This window comes from Centruroides vittatus, unplaced genomic scaffold (assembly GCF_030686945.1).
Source record: "Centruroides vittatus isolate TY-2023 unplaced genomic scaffold, ASM3068694v2 contig_1309, whole genome shotgun sequence".
Lineage (NCBI taxonomy): Eukaryota > Metazoa > Arthropoda > Arachnida > Scorpiones > Buthidae > Centruroides > Centruroides vittatus.
The window spans coordinates 126046-142616 of NW_027120832.1; the positions used below are offsets into that span (position 1 = coordinate 126046).

Here is a 16571-nt window from a genome sequence, read left to right on the forward strand (position 1 = left end):
CCTTAGAACGGCGTAACCGTCACTACAGTAAGTACTAAAACGTGCAAACTTTTAACGTTAAAAAAATACTCTATAAATCAATAATTAGATTAGTGACGACAAATTCCTTAATCCCGTATTTGCAGGTGTAAAGGAACACTATGGGTTCCTTTGCACGCAAATACGAGATTAAGGAATTTATACAATGGTTTACTCCGGTATTATCACCGACGGACTTTCGTTCGAACGTTCGTAAGGGCACACAGCAAAGATAGCGTTTGTGAAGCCGGGCCATATTTTCCGTAACAAATGGGAAATTCTGGCGTGGATGCAGACCAACGGTAAGTTTCTACGTTTTTATTTATGACCCACAAATACACAAATTGAGCATCGGAAGTCGTCTGTACATTTCGACACGGTCAGGTTTAGAAGTCCGCCGCGCTGGCTCTTAAAATCGAAGGGCCGAGACTCCTGCAACAGAAACAAAAACTTATTTTAAATTATTTTCTGGCTGTCACTCGTAACTGGCGCTTACCCGTCGGACACGGAGGCGGACGGGAAAGCCACGTTTACTGGGGGTGTCGTCACCCGTTCCGACAACGTAACGTAATATAACCTGGTTACGCTTGCCGTAACGGACAGTCGACGCGTTTATTTTTTAACGTCGTTACCCTGACGACTTTGATGGAAGAACTGAAAAGTTAAAAAAGTTTTCCATAGAAGCTATAAAAATCATCGAAAATTTAACAATTCGATTACTTTTCCAGTGTTTTCCTGGCGCATCTCCTATTTGGTACAATGCGCTCTCGTTCATGCCATAAAAATATTTCTCCGTTCGATGGCCCGGTGTCGCCCAATTGTCCGTGGTGACGTCTAAACGATCGTTTCGGCCATTACTGTAGCGCCGCCTATCCTAGTCATTTCTCCCTCGCGCATTAATTACGTACGCTGCTACCTTCGACTATATTTACGAGGCGACTAAGTATTCTGTTAGATCACTTTGTTCTACAAAGATGGCGTCTGGGCAAAGTACTAATCTAATTTTGCCGTAGGCAGTCGATAGTAAAGTCAGTTCCCCGGAGTTTTTTGGTAATTAGCGTAACGGGCCACGTTTGGCGCGATTTTAAAGGCGTAGTTACGACGTAAAAAGTAAAATGCTTACCCAAAATTACCCGTCGGCCAAGGGCGGTGTGACCCATCTGTATTTCTCGTGAAGGAAGCTTCGGCCAGTTTCCTGTTGAATTCCTTTCCGGTTTTGCACTTCCGGAAGATTCTGCTCTGTCCCTTTATCAAACTGGCGGCAAACTGCATGATGATGACTTCCACCGTGTAGGCGGAGGCCCAGCCGCGCGGGGTCAACAGTTCCATGCAGATGGCACCGCCCTCCATGACGTATCCTTTTTCGATGTGGGGGGATATGACCCTCATGAAGGGGGGAGAGAAAGGAAAGTTTTCGGGAAAAGTGAGATTCAACAGAATGTAAGTGATGCCCATTTCTTGCATGTCCCTGTAAAATTCCGATTCCGGGTCAAGCTGATACAGCATGATGTTCCATTCGAAGAGGTTGTCTTCTACTAATTCCACGGTGAAGGGCGGGCGCTCGACGGAGTGGACATTCCTACAGATTTCTCTGTATTCCTTCATCAGCCTCCTGGTCCTGACCGTCTGTCCGTTCTGTTCCGTCTCTTTGCATTTCTGGCCGCTTTTGGATTTACTTTTAAGAGCCACTCCTCCGGATGCTCCGCCCTTACCGGGAGAAGGGGTCTCGGCGGGACCGACTTTGGCGTCCCTCCTCCCGCTCCTGGGGCTAGAACAGTGTCCGAAGAATCGAAGGGCGGCCGACTGGTGGCCGGGAGAGTTGGATTCTCCCGCGTTCTTTCGGCCCCCGGATCCTTCCCCCGAGGGTTTAAACAGTTTGCGAAAGGCAGAAGCCATTTCACTGGTCAAAAGCAGTGCTAAAATCTTCCCGCTGCCGAAAGAATTTTTGTCACGTTTCGGAGCCGCCGACGTCAAACACCGAGACTTTCATTCCTCGAAGACCTGCAAAAGAAAAAGATTAAAATCCCTCCACCGAAAAATTGCTTAAAAATTAAAATAATTATGCGGCAAATGCTTTATTAACAGGCCGTTCCAAGTATAAATTAGTAAACGTGGCACTGAAATCTAACGAAAAGTAATCTTTGATGGGTGGAAGACGCGTCGATTGGCAGGCTGGAGACTATCTCCTTAAATCCCGTTTAAGTAGCAAAAATTGCATTAGAAGTTTGTGTAGAGGCTGGTTGTAAATTTCTTCCTAAACGCCCGTAAATGATCGTTAAGGGGTAACGACCTACATCCCACCACTTACGCATTTTTCCTCCACATCCCCATCGATTTCTGCACGCCATCATCAACGTCCCGTGGGGAAAGGAGGCTCAAAAAAATCCCGCTTTGTCTAAACGCCGCGGTTAAGGGTACGAACCCTTTACGTAAATCGACGCGTGACGTATATTGCCAATTGTTTGGTAAGGTCACGCTAAAATTTCCGCCAAACTAATAGTCGCCGACGTCTCAATAAAACAACGGTCGACCCGCCACCGCCTCATACCAGAAAATTAGCAATTTTAAATTTCGTCTTTGACGGCGGCGACAAAAAAAAAAAAAAAAAAAAATGGCGATGGCGGATTTAAGGACAGACGAGAGGAAAATAAAAATCGATCTCGTACTTTAAGGAAATTTCATGGAAATAAATCTGAGCGGAAGAAAATTAAATTTACAATATAGTTTTGTAAGTTTATTACTACACGCTGCGGATAAACACGTAATATAAAATAGACAGGCCAATGGAAACCAAGAAGTTTTGGCCGGCGACCAAAGAGAAATTCGTGGAACTACGAAGAAAACGAAATCGTTGTATATAAACAAGTCTCAGCAGACGTCACAGAAGATTGCAGCCTCTATGCGGATATTTATACCAAGAAAATATCAATTGGTCCTCTATCGTGTCACGTCCGACAGAGGATCGACAAAAACTTGCTCATTTTTGTACAATTTTGCGGAATTCCTTTCGTAAATATTGGTGAAATATGAGCCCGGGTAAGAAATAACAGCAAAGATTAAGATTATTTCGTACTTTAATCCTTCTCTTGCAGTATTTCATGTATAATTACAAAGGTTATCTTACGTAAGATATAAAGTCTTTCTTGTCATATAAATCAAATACAGTCATACCTCGGTACTCGAACGTTTCGGAGCCCGAACAAATCGGTACTCGACCAAAAGTTTCGAAAAAAAAATGCCCCTGTTCCCGAACAAAATTTTGGTACTCGAACGGGAAAGCCCGCCAAGTCGACGCCGACGCCGACGCCACGGCGGCGGCGTCGGCGTCGACTTGGCGGGCTTTCCCGTAACTGACCTGTCTCGTAACTGACGCCGCCACGGCGGCGGCGTCAGTTACGAGACAGTCCAGTTAGGCCTAAATTTATTTAAATTATTTAATTAAAATTCCAATTATTAAATTTAGCAAGAGATGGCGCTTAACGCCTAACTCTAGTACCAAATTATCTTAAATTATTAATATTACTATAGCCATTTGCTAGCCCGATAATACGGCAGTTGTTGGTCTTTACGAGACAGTCATTGTTTCGTATGCACATTAACTTACGCTGTGCTATATTTTTTGGATTAGCATCCTTTTCTTTTGATTTATTAGCCCTTAAACATGGGTCCCAAGAAGAATAAAAGTGAAAGTGGTCAAGTGAAAAGGAAAACAGTGAGAACAACAATCGAACTGAAAAAAGAAATCATTGCTAAACACGAAAATGGAGTGCGTGTTTCGGATCTTGCTGTCCAATATTCTATGGCTAAGTCGACAATATCGACTATTTTAAAAAATAAAGAAACAATAAAAAAAATACTAGCGAATCAACTGGGGATTGGAACGCATTAATCCATTTTACATTATTTGTAATGGGAAAAAATGATTTGGAGTGCGAACATATTGGTACTCGAACCTCTTTCTGGAACGGATTATGTTCGAGTACCAAGGTACCACTGTACTATAATATCGCGTTTATAGAAAAATTATTGGGTTGCAATTTAAAAAAATTGCATACCTATAAATTTTCACTGTCTGTCCTTCCTTAATCTCGAGAAAGGAGTGAGATATATTAAAATCGAGACCAGATATGGAACGTTTAGAGCAGGAAGTCCAGATTAACTACACGAACTTCCAGTTTAGATCGGAAGTCACGTTACTTCAAAAGTTCTCTAGATGACCGATACGACTCTATTGCTAACAGGAAAAGTATGGTGTGTAGAGGTAAGGCCCTAAAAGAAGTGAGAACATTCTGACGATATCACAATAAATAATCGCTGATTAGAATTAATTTGGTTACTGCAACGCGACACGAGCAATATTCCCGAGGGGAATGCATCCCGGTATGACTTATGTAAAGCTAGCCTCTATTTAGGTGTTACTAACGTGAATAAAACTCGAAAAACTCCACGTGGCCATGCCCGAACTCACTACCGGAGTTCGGTGTTTTATTTATTCGACTACAAGAGGGCACTTATTGAGAAAGTATCGTTCAGAAATGAAAAAGTGGCAAGTGCTATCGCAGTAATTAAGTGAATGATTATTTTGTTAAAATTATACCCGTTTTTGTAAGAATTATATTTCGTTTATGATTTTGTTAAAGTTTTGTCAATAAATGGCGCTACGCATAACTCAGAAGATAAAATGTAAATAAAATTGATTTATAAAAATGCAGCCAATATTTTGGGGTAGGATGAACAGTACATTATCTAAGTTAGGGATATTTAGACGTAACTGCCGAGTTTCGTAGCAATTGTTCGAATGGCCTAGGAGTGTATAGCGAACAAACATTCTCATTTGTAAATAAAGAAAACACTATTGTTTATTTTAATATCGGGCAATTATACCATTTGTTTCTCAAATGATTCTACAAATTTTATTTTACGATATAAACGATAATGTTCATTAACTAACCGACTCAATTATTGCGTGAGAAATTTCAATATAACTTCTATACAATTTTATTTTTATCGTATATATGGGCCATTACATCAAATATTTTTTTTTTAGCTCTTTCCGCCCTGTGGGCACTAAGAGGGCCTTCTTTAGTAGGCCCATTATGGGTTCGGCCAGGCCCACAATGGGGTGACCGGGTGGTGAGGGACGGGGCCCGACATATCCGAACGGACCACCCCCGAAAAATTCCTGGGGATTATTCGACCCGTTCGGATTCGATCCCGGGTCCCCCAGAGCGGTAGGCTGCCACCTTGACCGCTCGGCCATCCAGCCTTACACATCAAATATTTTGTTATGTATGGTCCGATTGGCTCCGGCGGAACTTGGATAATTCGTTGTCGTTGGATATTTTACACATTATGTTTCGATTTTAGATCATATTTCCCAAAATATGCCCCCCCCAAACTGCTATCCCAGTATCCCATAAAAAGCTGACAGAGGCAAAGGATACACAAAATTCCTTCCGAAATTTCGTGTACCCTTTGTTTGAAGATGTTAAATGCCAGGCACTGGGATACCATAAAAATAGCCAAATCATATTGTTTCCATTATTGACAAGACTATGTCTTGTTTATAAAATCGTATTGCCTGATGTGTTACCAGCTTAGAGGTATGAACGAGTACATGTCAGAAGTTGAAATTTGGCACATAGTATTAGGTGCCCAAATCATGCGCGCATAAAAATAAACAGACTTGTAGGTCTGTTTATTTTTATGCGCGTCATTGCACCGAGAACCGAGACAAAATAAAATACAAAATGGCAACTCTCTCTACAAACAGGCAGTAGTGTTGCGAGATTTGCGCATGCGTTGCTGGTTGGGAAGTTGGAAATACGAATATTGTGAAATCGAATTTTGACAAACGAATCTTTGAAAAGCCCCATTTACCTGTCCCGTGTTTTTCCCCGCATACTTCTGATCGCCACGTGCTAACCTTGACCGATTGACTAGAGATATCTCGTATCATCATCCGAACGTTTTTGAAAACTAGATGGCGCGTCGTTATAATTTTATATTAAAACTAACTTCCGAAATATAATTAATTTTTCTTTTTACATTTATTAATATATAGGCCTATATTTCGTTTGTGCAAAATAAAAGAAAATAATTGCGAACGATACAATAGCCACCATAATTTTTTTCAAAAACGGGAAATTTTCGCATTGACAAAAATTCAACCTGGGGCGTCATGCGACGGAGAGAAATTTCAACATTGGATAGGTTAATTTCACTGAAAATGCATAATGGATGACTTCGTGGTCGTCGCTGTGGCCGGCGAAGTTTGAATGATCGCGCTCAAAACCAGCGATATGAAACATGATTGGAGAATGAGAACGAGACCCGCCATGAGCATCGAAGTGATCCCGCATAGTAGTAGTGATAGGAAAAGTTTTGTAAATATCGATATGTCGATATATTGAAAACCCACAAAGCCGATATTATTATTATCTAATATCATTACAAAATATCGATATATCGGACTAAGCTGGGAATTTTGACTACTAAGGTTAAAATTTCGCCTTGCACGTTCAAAAATCATAACAGGGAAGGCGATCTTATAAAGGTATTTAAGTTAAAACCTCGTGAGAAGAAACCTACATAACATTTCCCCACTTTTACTTTTAACAGCGTGGGAATCTAACCCAGAAATATTACAATTCACTGGACCCCATCACTTGCAGTTTAGATTTGAAAGCTGTACAAAGAAAACAAGATAATAATGAACTCAGAAATTACAAAATACCACTACACATGCAAATGCATTATGTAACTTATTATTTTTATGATCTTACTCGATACGTTCTAAACTCTGCCAACTAACTTAATATGTTGTAATAAACCATTTTTCGGAGATGTAAGATAAAAATGTTAGCTTTGCAAGGATTGAGCTGGCTAGCATGTTTCATCTCGACCTCATAATGAGACCCACTTTCGAATACAATCTTTCCGACGGAACAGAGCTTCCTGAAATACAGTAATACTGGTCTGCAAGCTTTTTCGTGTTTAGGAATACGGCAGACAAATGTTCCCATTGTTTTAAGGGCCAGCATTTACAGTCTATCAAATTTTAATTTAGGTAATGTTTTAACTCTGTAACCAAGCTACCTGAGTTTCTGTGTGTTTCAGTGCCTGTCTGCTTTGTAGCTAGACAGATGTGGAAGCTCCAGATATCGTCATTGTTAGCAGTCTGTAGTACAGACTCTGTCCTACCTTATCTTCTAACTGATGCTCATTACTTGCAATATCTTTTAGGGCCTGATTGATGTGAGATATTACCCGTGAACAAGCTATTCGTGAATCAAAATGCAGACTTTTAAATCGCGGATCAAGTATACTAGAAATAGCTAGCAAGTGGTTGCTTTCGGCATCTTTAAAATAGTGTGCCAGGGAATTCATCATGGCAACCTGAAAATTTTTTCCTACTGTTTCCAAAGGAGTTCTGGCAGCTGTGGCTTTAGTCATAAAACTTATCATTTACAGTACAGAACTGACTAATATATTTTTCACTTGAAGTCTGTTTCGTTAGCTGATGAAATGGTTTCAAATCACATAAGTCGCACAGTCTGGCAGTTTGCAAGATAGCGCCACAAACAAACAGCACAGCACAACGACAACGCTGAACCCTTTCCTTTTCCCCAGCCAATCCACAGTTTTCGCTGATATATCGCACCAAAACACTACGATATATCGAAACCACGAATATCGCGATATATCGGAAATACCAGTCACGATATATCGATATTCCAATCCCATCACTACTTAGTAGTGTCTCCGAGACATAGTTTTGTCCCAAATACGGCTTTGCCGTTTTACTTGTAATCTTTTTTTTATAGCCCGTATTGATTCTATTACTGTAGAGCATCGATTATCCGACCCTCGATTAACCGACTTATCGGTTAACCGACCGCGTTCTAGTCGGCAAATTCAAATGTCCGTTAGTGATATGGAGCTACAATATTTGGTCATGTCTTGGCTACTTTAATATTATTTTTGTTAAATTTTTGCATGTTTTAGCTGGCAGCACTGGCTCGACCATGAAAGGGAGGCCAATATTTAAACCAGGCCTAATACACTATACTAATAATGTATTTTTTCATACTTTTCGGTTATCCGACTTTTCAGTTATCCGACCAACCCCAGTCCCCAATTAAGTCGAATAATCGATGCTCTACTGTATAAATTTTTGATTTTTTTTAAAGCTAGATACCCTCATACAAGTAAAAATAGTTAGGTCATTATGATTCGGGAAATTCGTATAGATCGATGGTAAATCCGGCAAAAAATTAGCTATATTGATAACTTTGAAAAAAGCCACTGGCCTCACCCTGGCCGTTACCCCAATGCCTTAATTCTATTACCAGAGTTGATTACCAGATTATTTAGAACATAGCCGAGAACAGTATGAGTTAATATGTCAGGATGCCGATAGCTGGCGATCGACTAGCTTTGCGGCGAGAAGTTGGCTTATCCATTTTGTTAGTAGGTAGTTATACCGTTTTTCAAGCATTTTTGTAATTTTTTCACTGAGATAAAGAAACAACAGCATGTCGAATAAGTGTTTTGTGACTTAGTGTCTGGCTACTGAAAATCTGGTGAGAAGTGGCATTTTTTACACCACTTCGGAACCAGTTAGATAAGTGGAAACGTATAATTCCTCGAAAAGATTAACAACTCACAAGCAAATCCCGAATGTGTGATTTGCATTTTGATGAAAGATTTCTGATTAAGAATTATGTGCATATAATTGAGATTCCCCGAAGAAAATGGCAAATAACACAGGATGCTTATCCTTCAAATTTTTCCAACTGCCCGTGATATTTATCAGTTAAAGTTTCACAACACTTAAAAATACAGAATATTAGCATATCAACTATCATCATCAACCACTTCTCAGACCGGATAAATTAAAATAAAATTTTTTAATATAATAAATAATATTAAAAAATATTGAGATAATATTTATTTACAGTTTTAAATTGAAACATTTAAAAAAATGTTATATTGTTACGTATTGTACAGTACATGCAGGTTTTGTACATAATTTTCTCTCTCTCTATGTATCTGTTTAATAAATAGGTGCATTTTGCATTTCTCTACATTTTATTTTATTGCATATCTGTGACAATATAAGTGGAAAAACCATAGTTTATCTTATAATGCACTTAAACAGCCACAGAAATTTAACTCGGATAAAGGCAAACTTTATTTTTTCAAATAATTTATTAATCCTTCTTTCTCTAATCTGTTCCTAAACTTTTTTGGCTCAACTTTAATTACTCTCTCTCTCATTAATAAGCACAACATCAATTGTAAATAACATATACCGTAGCTCCTTTGTCACTGCATCCTGCAATAATTCACCTAATATTAATTAAAAATAAAAAAAAAAAAAAAAAAAAAAAAAAAAAAAATAGAAAATACGTACTAGTAGACGAAAATAATATTATAATAAATTAAGGAGATTGAGGCATATTAATTTAAAAAAGATAGGGCTTTAAGTTAAACCTTGATACACTCCAAAATCCCCTCTAAATCCCCTTTTTATAACACTCTAGTGTTACAAAAAGGGGATTTAAGAGAGTAATTAAAGTTGAGCCAAAAAAAGTTTAGGAACAGATTAGAGAAAGATAGAGAGATTGCGGCCGAAGTTTTCATCTCTAAAACGTGAACGTCGAGCACCGCCATCTTGTAAGCCTAGAAGTTTGACAATGGTGTTTGGAACGTCATTGGGAATCATGCTCGACGTTCCAAACGCCATTGTCAAACTTCTAGGCTTACAAGATGGCGGTGCTCAACGTTCTGTATCTCTAAAACGTTCACGTTTTAGAGATGAAAACTTCGGCTGCAACTTCTGTACTAACTTATCCCAATGCTTGTCTTAACATTTCTATATGTATACATAATTAAATTTAATTAACTCTCATAAACCTCTCAGTTTAGTGAAGACATCCCATATTAATAACGTATAGATAGTAAAAAAAGAATTATAATTAGCCCTATCTTTTCTTACCCATAATGAAAACTCCCAAAAATATTTAAAAAATGAATCCAAGTTGTGAGCAAACGCAAAGTGTTGAATCAATTTAAAGTCTAAAATCATGAAAGCGACAGTTAATAGAATTATAAATATTAGCGACATTTATGAATAAATAATGTTCAAAATCGAATTAAAATAGTATTTACAAATCATCTTTTAAAAAGACAAAATTTTTCTCGTTTATAACTCAGATATTTTATCTTCGAAAAGAATTTCGAATGTTTACAACTGCCTCTAGCTGTACTGGAGCCAAACGTTAGCCGCAAAGCGATTACAGCGCTCGAAGTGGCAGAAATATTTATTGCTCCACTTTCGTAGCATTACATCTATTGTGAGCAGGATGCTTATATCTGTCGATTCTGCTATGCCGAAAGGATAATAGACCTAAAAGATAAAGGCGCACGAAATAAACATTGGCTCGAGAAAGCCAGATGACCGAATTTCTCGCATGGACCAAACTGCTGGGTCACGTTGGGGAGGTGGCGTCGGAATACTACATCTACGCCGGCCGATAATCGTCTGGTCCCGAAACAAGAGCAATTTGTTACAAAAGTATAGGAACACCATAAATTTTGTTTTTTCAAAATTTATTTTGAAATTATTACTGGAAATATTATTACCGTATATCTCGGCGGATAAGACGACCTTCAGATAAGACGAGGTATAAATTTTCGTTCGAAGTTTTGTAGTTTTAGCTTATATCTGTCCTATAAGACGACCCCAAACTATCAACGGCCTATGAATTTAGTTTAGATCAGCGATCATCATCTGAATAACAATACTGTATAGCGTATACGGAATTATATCCTATTTGTAATTTTTCAAATAAACAAATTTATTTTCTTGCATCTGGCAGCACTGCCTTGCGATTGTAATGACCTTGACTATTCACAAAAACGTCGTATGGGCTATTCTATTTTGTGCACGTACCCTACTCTCTATTAGTAAATAATTACGGTTTGTCAGTTTTTTATAATGGTTTTAATTTATATAAATTTCAATCTAATTTTTTGTATCTGTCCTACAAGACGACCCCGGATTTTCGGGGCCTTTTTTTATAATTCAACTATCGACTTATCCGCCGAGATATACGGTAATAATTTTATATCATTATTTTAATTATTTTATCAGGTTTTTACATTTCGTAAAGCAGCATAAATGTCTTTTTCACAAATATTAATTTTTTGATGCGTTACAAAAGTATAGGTACACCTCTTAAATGAATTTTTAAGAGACTTTATCATAATAATAATTAAAATTATCACCACTAGAGTGAGATGTCATCGTTTTTAACTGTCATAGTGGCTTTTTTGAATGTTTTATTGAATGTTATATAAACATTTTCAACAATGTAGAACTGTAGAACCTTGTAGAACTGTACTTCAGGAGCAAGAAATGCGTAAAAGTTTTTATTTCAGTGGTTCATGCAAGTCCCGAGGCAAATTGCTGCAGCTGTAAGTAGATCTATGAATGCTATTCGAAATGTTTTGCAAGAAGGTAAAAATTATGGACATGGAAGGCAGGATGGCCTAAATGTTTAACATTCAGGAATGAGAGATGAGTTTTTCAGCTTATAACTAATAAAAACATGTCAACAAGGCAAGCTACTGCTGAATTACCAGTCTCAGAATTATCTCATGCGACTGTTTGGAAAACTTTAAAAAACAATGACAACGTAAAATGTTTAAAAATTAAGTTGAAACCACCTTTAACTGCCAAACACAAATCAATGTGTTTAAACTGGGCTAAAGACAAGATGGGATGGACTGAAAAATGGCGAAAAATAATGTTTAGTAATAAGAAGTAGTTTAATTTAGATGGCCCTGATGGGTTTTCATACTATTGGCATAATTTAAAAAGAGTAAGCAGCAACGTTCCCTCTAATTTTTTTTCTTTTTTTTTTCTTTTTTTCTTTTCTTTTCTTTTTTTTTTTTTTTTTTGTATATGAGCGGAATATATACTTCTCTGAGCAAAAAATTTTTCCTGAGTAGATTCTGAGCAAAAACTTTTTTTGAGCATATATATATATAAAATCTTATTTTTTGTATAAAAATTAAAATAATTAATTATAAAGTAGAGATTAAAATTTATTTTAAAACATACTACCATACAAAATATTATCTTTTGTCAATAATTTAATGTATTTAATCGAAATATACGACGCAATAAACATGTTGCAGACAGACTGAGAAATAAGTAAACAACAATTCAAATCAGTGTGCATGATCGCCTGCGCGGCACACAAATTCTCGTGCGCGACAACAATTTGAGCAGTGCGCGGCCGCGCAGCTTAGAGGGAACATTGGTAAGCAGAGTTAAAATAAGCCAGCAACAAGGGGGTGAGTCTGTAATGATTTGCTGTGGTTTTGGATGAGAGATAAAATTGATTTAGTATTTGTTGACAAAAATATGAACTCAGAAAAGTATCAAGAATTATTGTATAATAATATGATTACATTTGGTGCATTAATTGGAGGTTATAAATGGAAGTTTCAACAAGATAATGCTTCCATTCATGCCTCAATGTCAACAAAAAATTGGTTAAAAAAAAAAAAATATTGATGTAATTGACTGGCCTTCTTGTCGTCCAAATTTAAATCCCATTGAAAATTTATGGGGGATTTTAGCAGCCATTGTTTATAAAAAAGGGAAACTATGAATCTGTAAATCAATTGAAAATTGCAATAATGGATGCGTGGGATGAAATTAAGGATGAACAATTAAAAATTTATTAAACTCCACGCCTAACAGAATTTTTCAAGTAATTGTAGCCATAGGGGGATGAAACCAAACACTAAAAGTGTTTAAAATATATTTAAAAATTATTTTTATGTAATTTTAGAAAGTGTTCCGATACTTTTGTAACACATTAAAAAATGAATATTTGTGAAAAATAAATTTATGATGCTTTATGAAATGTAAAAACCTGATAAAATAATTAAAATAATGATAAAAAATAATAATATTTTCAGTAATAATTTCAAAATAAATTTTGAAAAAACACAAAATTTGTGGTGTTCCTATACTTTTGTAACAGACTGTAACTTTTCAGTGTTTAATTTTTATATCATTGAGTTTGCCTGAAAATGTTCGTGTCGATTCTGTGAACGACTCCGTACTTCTATTTCTCTTGTAATAATAACTGCATGGCGTTTAAAAGATTAGGTTTAAACCGATAGTTTTGCACGTTCTCCTTCATCCAAACGGCCATTTTGTCACGTGACAAAAATGCTTGACCTCCCTTGGCTGGATCTTTTCAGATCGCGAATCTAGTAGATTAGCATTCTACTGCAGATTTTTAGCGCGAAAATACCTAAATTGGCAACGTTGCAGGTAGAAGCCCGGTCACAGCAGGCCATCCACGTTTGGCAATCTATGAAGCCGCAGTTGCAGCATTTGTGAGCGAATTCTTTGCAGGATAGCGTACCATGCCCGATTGTATTGCCGCATGTATCTGGACAAGAGAAGATACTATACGAGGTAATAGAAGTTCCTTTATATAATCTTTTGCGCCATTACTATGTTCGCACTGACGTTTCATTGAATGCCTAACTTTTTGTCAACGAATATATATTTGTTTAACCTATACGCAAATAACTTTAAATTTTCGTATCGTTCGCCTGTTTAAAATTACGGAACCCACAAACTTTGCTGAGTACCGTGCGGAGTTCCGAAAACGTGGCGAGAAATGCACTGAAGTCAATGGTCATCTCTGAACATTTTCTCAAGTAAACTCTTACAAAATTAGTTTCTAAACACTTGCATTTTTACATAAATTTATAATGAAAATGATTTATTTTTGGTTTATGTTGTTATTTTTAAATTGCAATAAATTAGATTACGAAAACATTTTATAATAATAATTATTTTTCAAAAATACTAAAAATGTTAACAACTTTTACTTTCCCGCTGTTGCGTATACATAGGAAAATTATTAGAATCGTGTCAAACTTGACCTTTCGGATCTGTTTTTTTTTTTTTTTTTTTTTTTTTTTTTTTTTTTTTTGCAAATCTTTACGTTTTGAAACCCCTGAACCCAAGTAAAAATAAAAATCCAGCAACGAGTTGAGTAACATTCCCGACTGTTAAGATTTCATTTTAAAAAAATAACTTTTACATTATTAATCGTAAGAAAATAAAAGTATGTGGCACCATCTGTTAAGAGATTATATTATTAAAAACTTTTATTATTATTAATTATTACAAAAATGGCAAGCTTAATTTTGAGGTTAGAGACGAGTTTTTTATAAAAAATTGTAAATGTTGTTAACGATTAAAATCACAGTCCGACCCATTTCGAAATATGATACATGACGTCTATCTATCTACCCTCCTCTTCGATCTTTAACCACCAAAGTTTAATTGCATCGATGCCCATCATATACAAGATATCGTGTCAAATTTTGTTTCTTAATCTTTACCCCATCCTGGATATTAAACGAAATAAACGCCAACACATATACATGGAATTTTTCCCCGTTTTACTTTCTCGGCTGTTGTAATACGGGAGAGTATTGTAATCATCTCAAATTTTTACTTTTTTGTTACTTTCCTAGTGGTTTTAACATAACACAGGCTGTCTGTAATCGTGTTACATTTGATCGTCCGGGTGTTTGGAATCGTGAAGTTTTGACACGTCTGAACCCCAAAAAGTCAAATGTATGTGTGATGGAGTCTATTTCACTACTTGGTTTTAATATTTCAGAATGGTGTGAAAATTACAAAACGAAATTTTGCATAGGAACTTGTAAGTGGCATTGATGTTATTAAAAATTTGGTGAATAAATATCGAAGAGGTAGGGAGATAGAAGGTAGTCATGTGTTATATCTCGAGGGGGGTCGTTATTAACATTTACACTTTTTTTTTTTTTATAAAACTCGTCTCTACCCTCAAAATTAAGCTTTTGCCATTTTATAATAATTAATAAAACTTGTAAGTTTTTACAATAAAATCTCGTAACGGATGGTGCCATGCACAATTTTATTCATCACGATTAATTAATAATAATAATAGTTATTTTTAAAATAAAATCTCGTAACAGCCGGAAAAGTCACGCAAGTTGCTAGATTTTTTTTAAATTAACGTTAATCAAAAAAATTTTTAGAATAAAATATTATTATTTTTCAATAAAGAATCCAAAAATAGAAAAAAAAATTGGAGTGTCTCCATTAGTAAGTCCAAGAGGGCGAGTGACTTAAAATCTACGTGGTTCAAAAGCCACCCCAAAATAATTCTTCCATATAAGGCACTTTTTCAATTACGTATATTTGCAATTGGCATTATAAATGGACCACCCTGTAAATGTATAATACACAACGAAGATACATTGTTTCGTTCCATACAAGTCATACAAGGAATTTTTATAAATATGTATAATTGCACAGGCCTTTTATAAAGACAAAATGGACTTTTTATACAAAGTAAAATATATTTTCGTCTTTTTTATGAAGTGCTTCCTCTGGTATAATTCGAACAGAAAGAAAATTAACAGAAGAGAAACAGAATATTAATCGAATTTTCTTTCCGTTCGAAATACTCAAACTCGAGCGGTGGAGGTCTGAGAATTCGAGTAAGCCACTCCAGAAAATTTTCTGGGGTGGTCCCAATACTTTATCTCACCCCATTGTGGACCGAACCCACAACCGGTAAGGGAAAATAAAAAAAAAAAAAACAAAGAAAGCAATGCAATTGCCCAATTTTTAAATAATAATATTAAAAATATAAAAATTTTAGTTCAGATAAATTCGTTACCTTTTAAGATAATTTTAAATTCTTGTTCAAAAATAATTCAAATAGCGCCGATTGTGTTCAGATTTCGAATATTCGAAACTTTTGAAATTGGTAGGAGGCGTTTCGAATTTCGAAACGCCCCCTACTAATTTCTCATTTTTTTTAAAAAAAATTACGTTTTAATATATAACGAAATTTATATTTTGGAAACGAAGCGCGCTGTAAAGCTTTCGATAGATGCGAAATTACTGAATAAAGCATTTTCTATACAACTATATAAAAAACAACGAAGGCCATAAATGGACATCTGTTCTTACGTCGCGTCACGGTCTAGATGAAGAATTGAGTAAACGGCTGTCTGCGAAGAGCTATTTGATGATGTGTCGAATCGACCGGTCCAAAGTTTGGATCACGTGATTTAACACGCGCGTTATATCATTACAGATGAAAAGCAGTTCACATTTTTCAACCTCGTTTGCCGTTACTTCGCGCTACCGGATGACACAAACCAGAGATGGCAACTAGTGAAACAGAAACTAAACGAACAAAACGGCGGCGATAAGCGACGAACCGTACCACAAATGCAACAATAATACAATGCTCTATGCCAGAAAGAAAGACGAACTTTGGCACCGCGTATGTCACGTAATCTAATGTTTACGCGTAGTTTGGCGTGGCTGGTGGTAGTGTTATGTATCTTATTTAGCATCTAGTTTCTTTTAATTAAGAAGAAGAAAAAAACAAAACGAGAAACATTTTACATTTAGATCGTTTATAGAAATAGCAATTTGC

At 36.3% G+C, this 16571-nt stretch overlaps 1 pseudogene; it reads right to left on the reverse strand.

The window, feature by feature from the left end:
• Positions 1-321: 321 nt before the first annotated feature.
• Positions 322-15908, reverse strand: LOC136989957 (ubiquitin-conjugating enzyme E2Q-like protein 1; annotated as a pseudogene).
• Between the last annotated feature and the right edge of the window lie 663 nt (positions 15909-16571).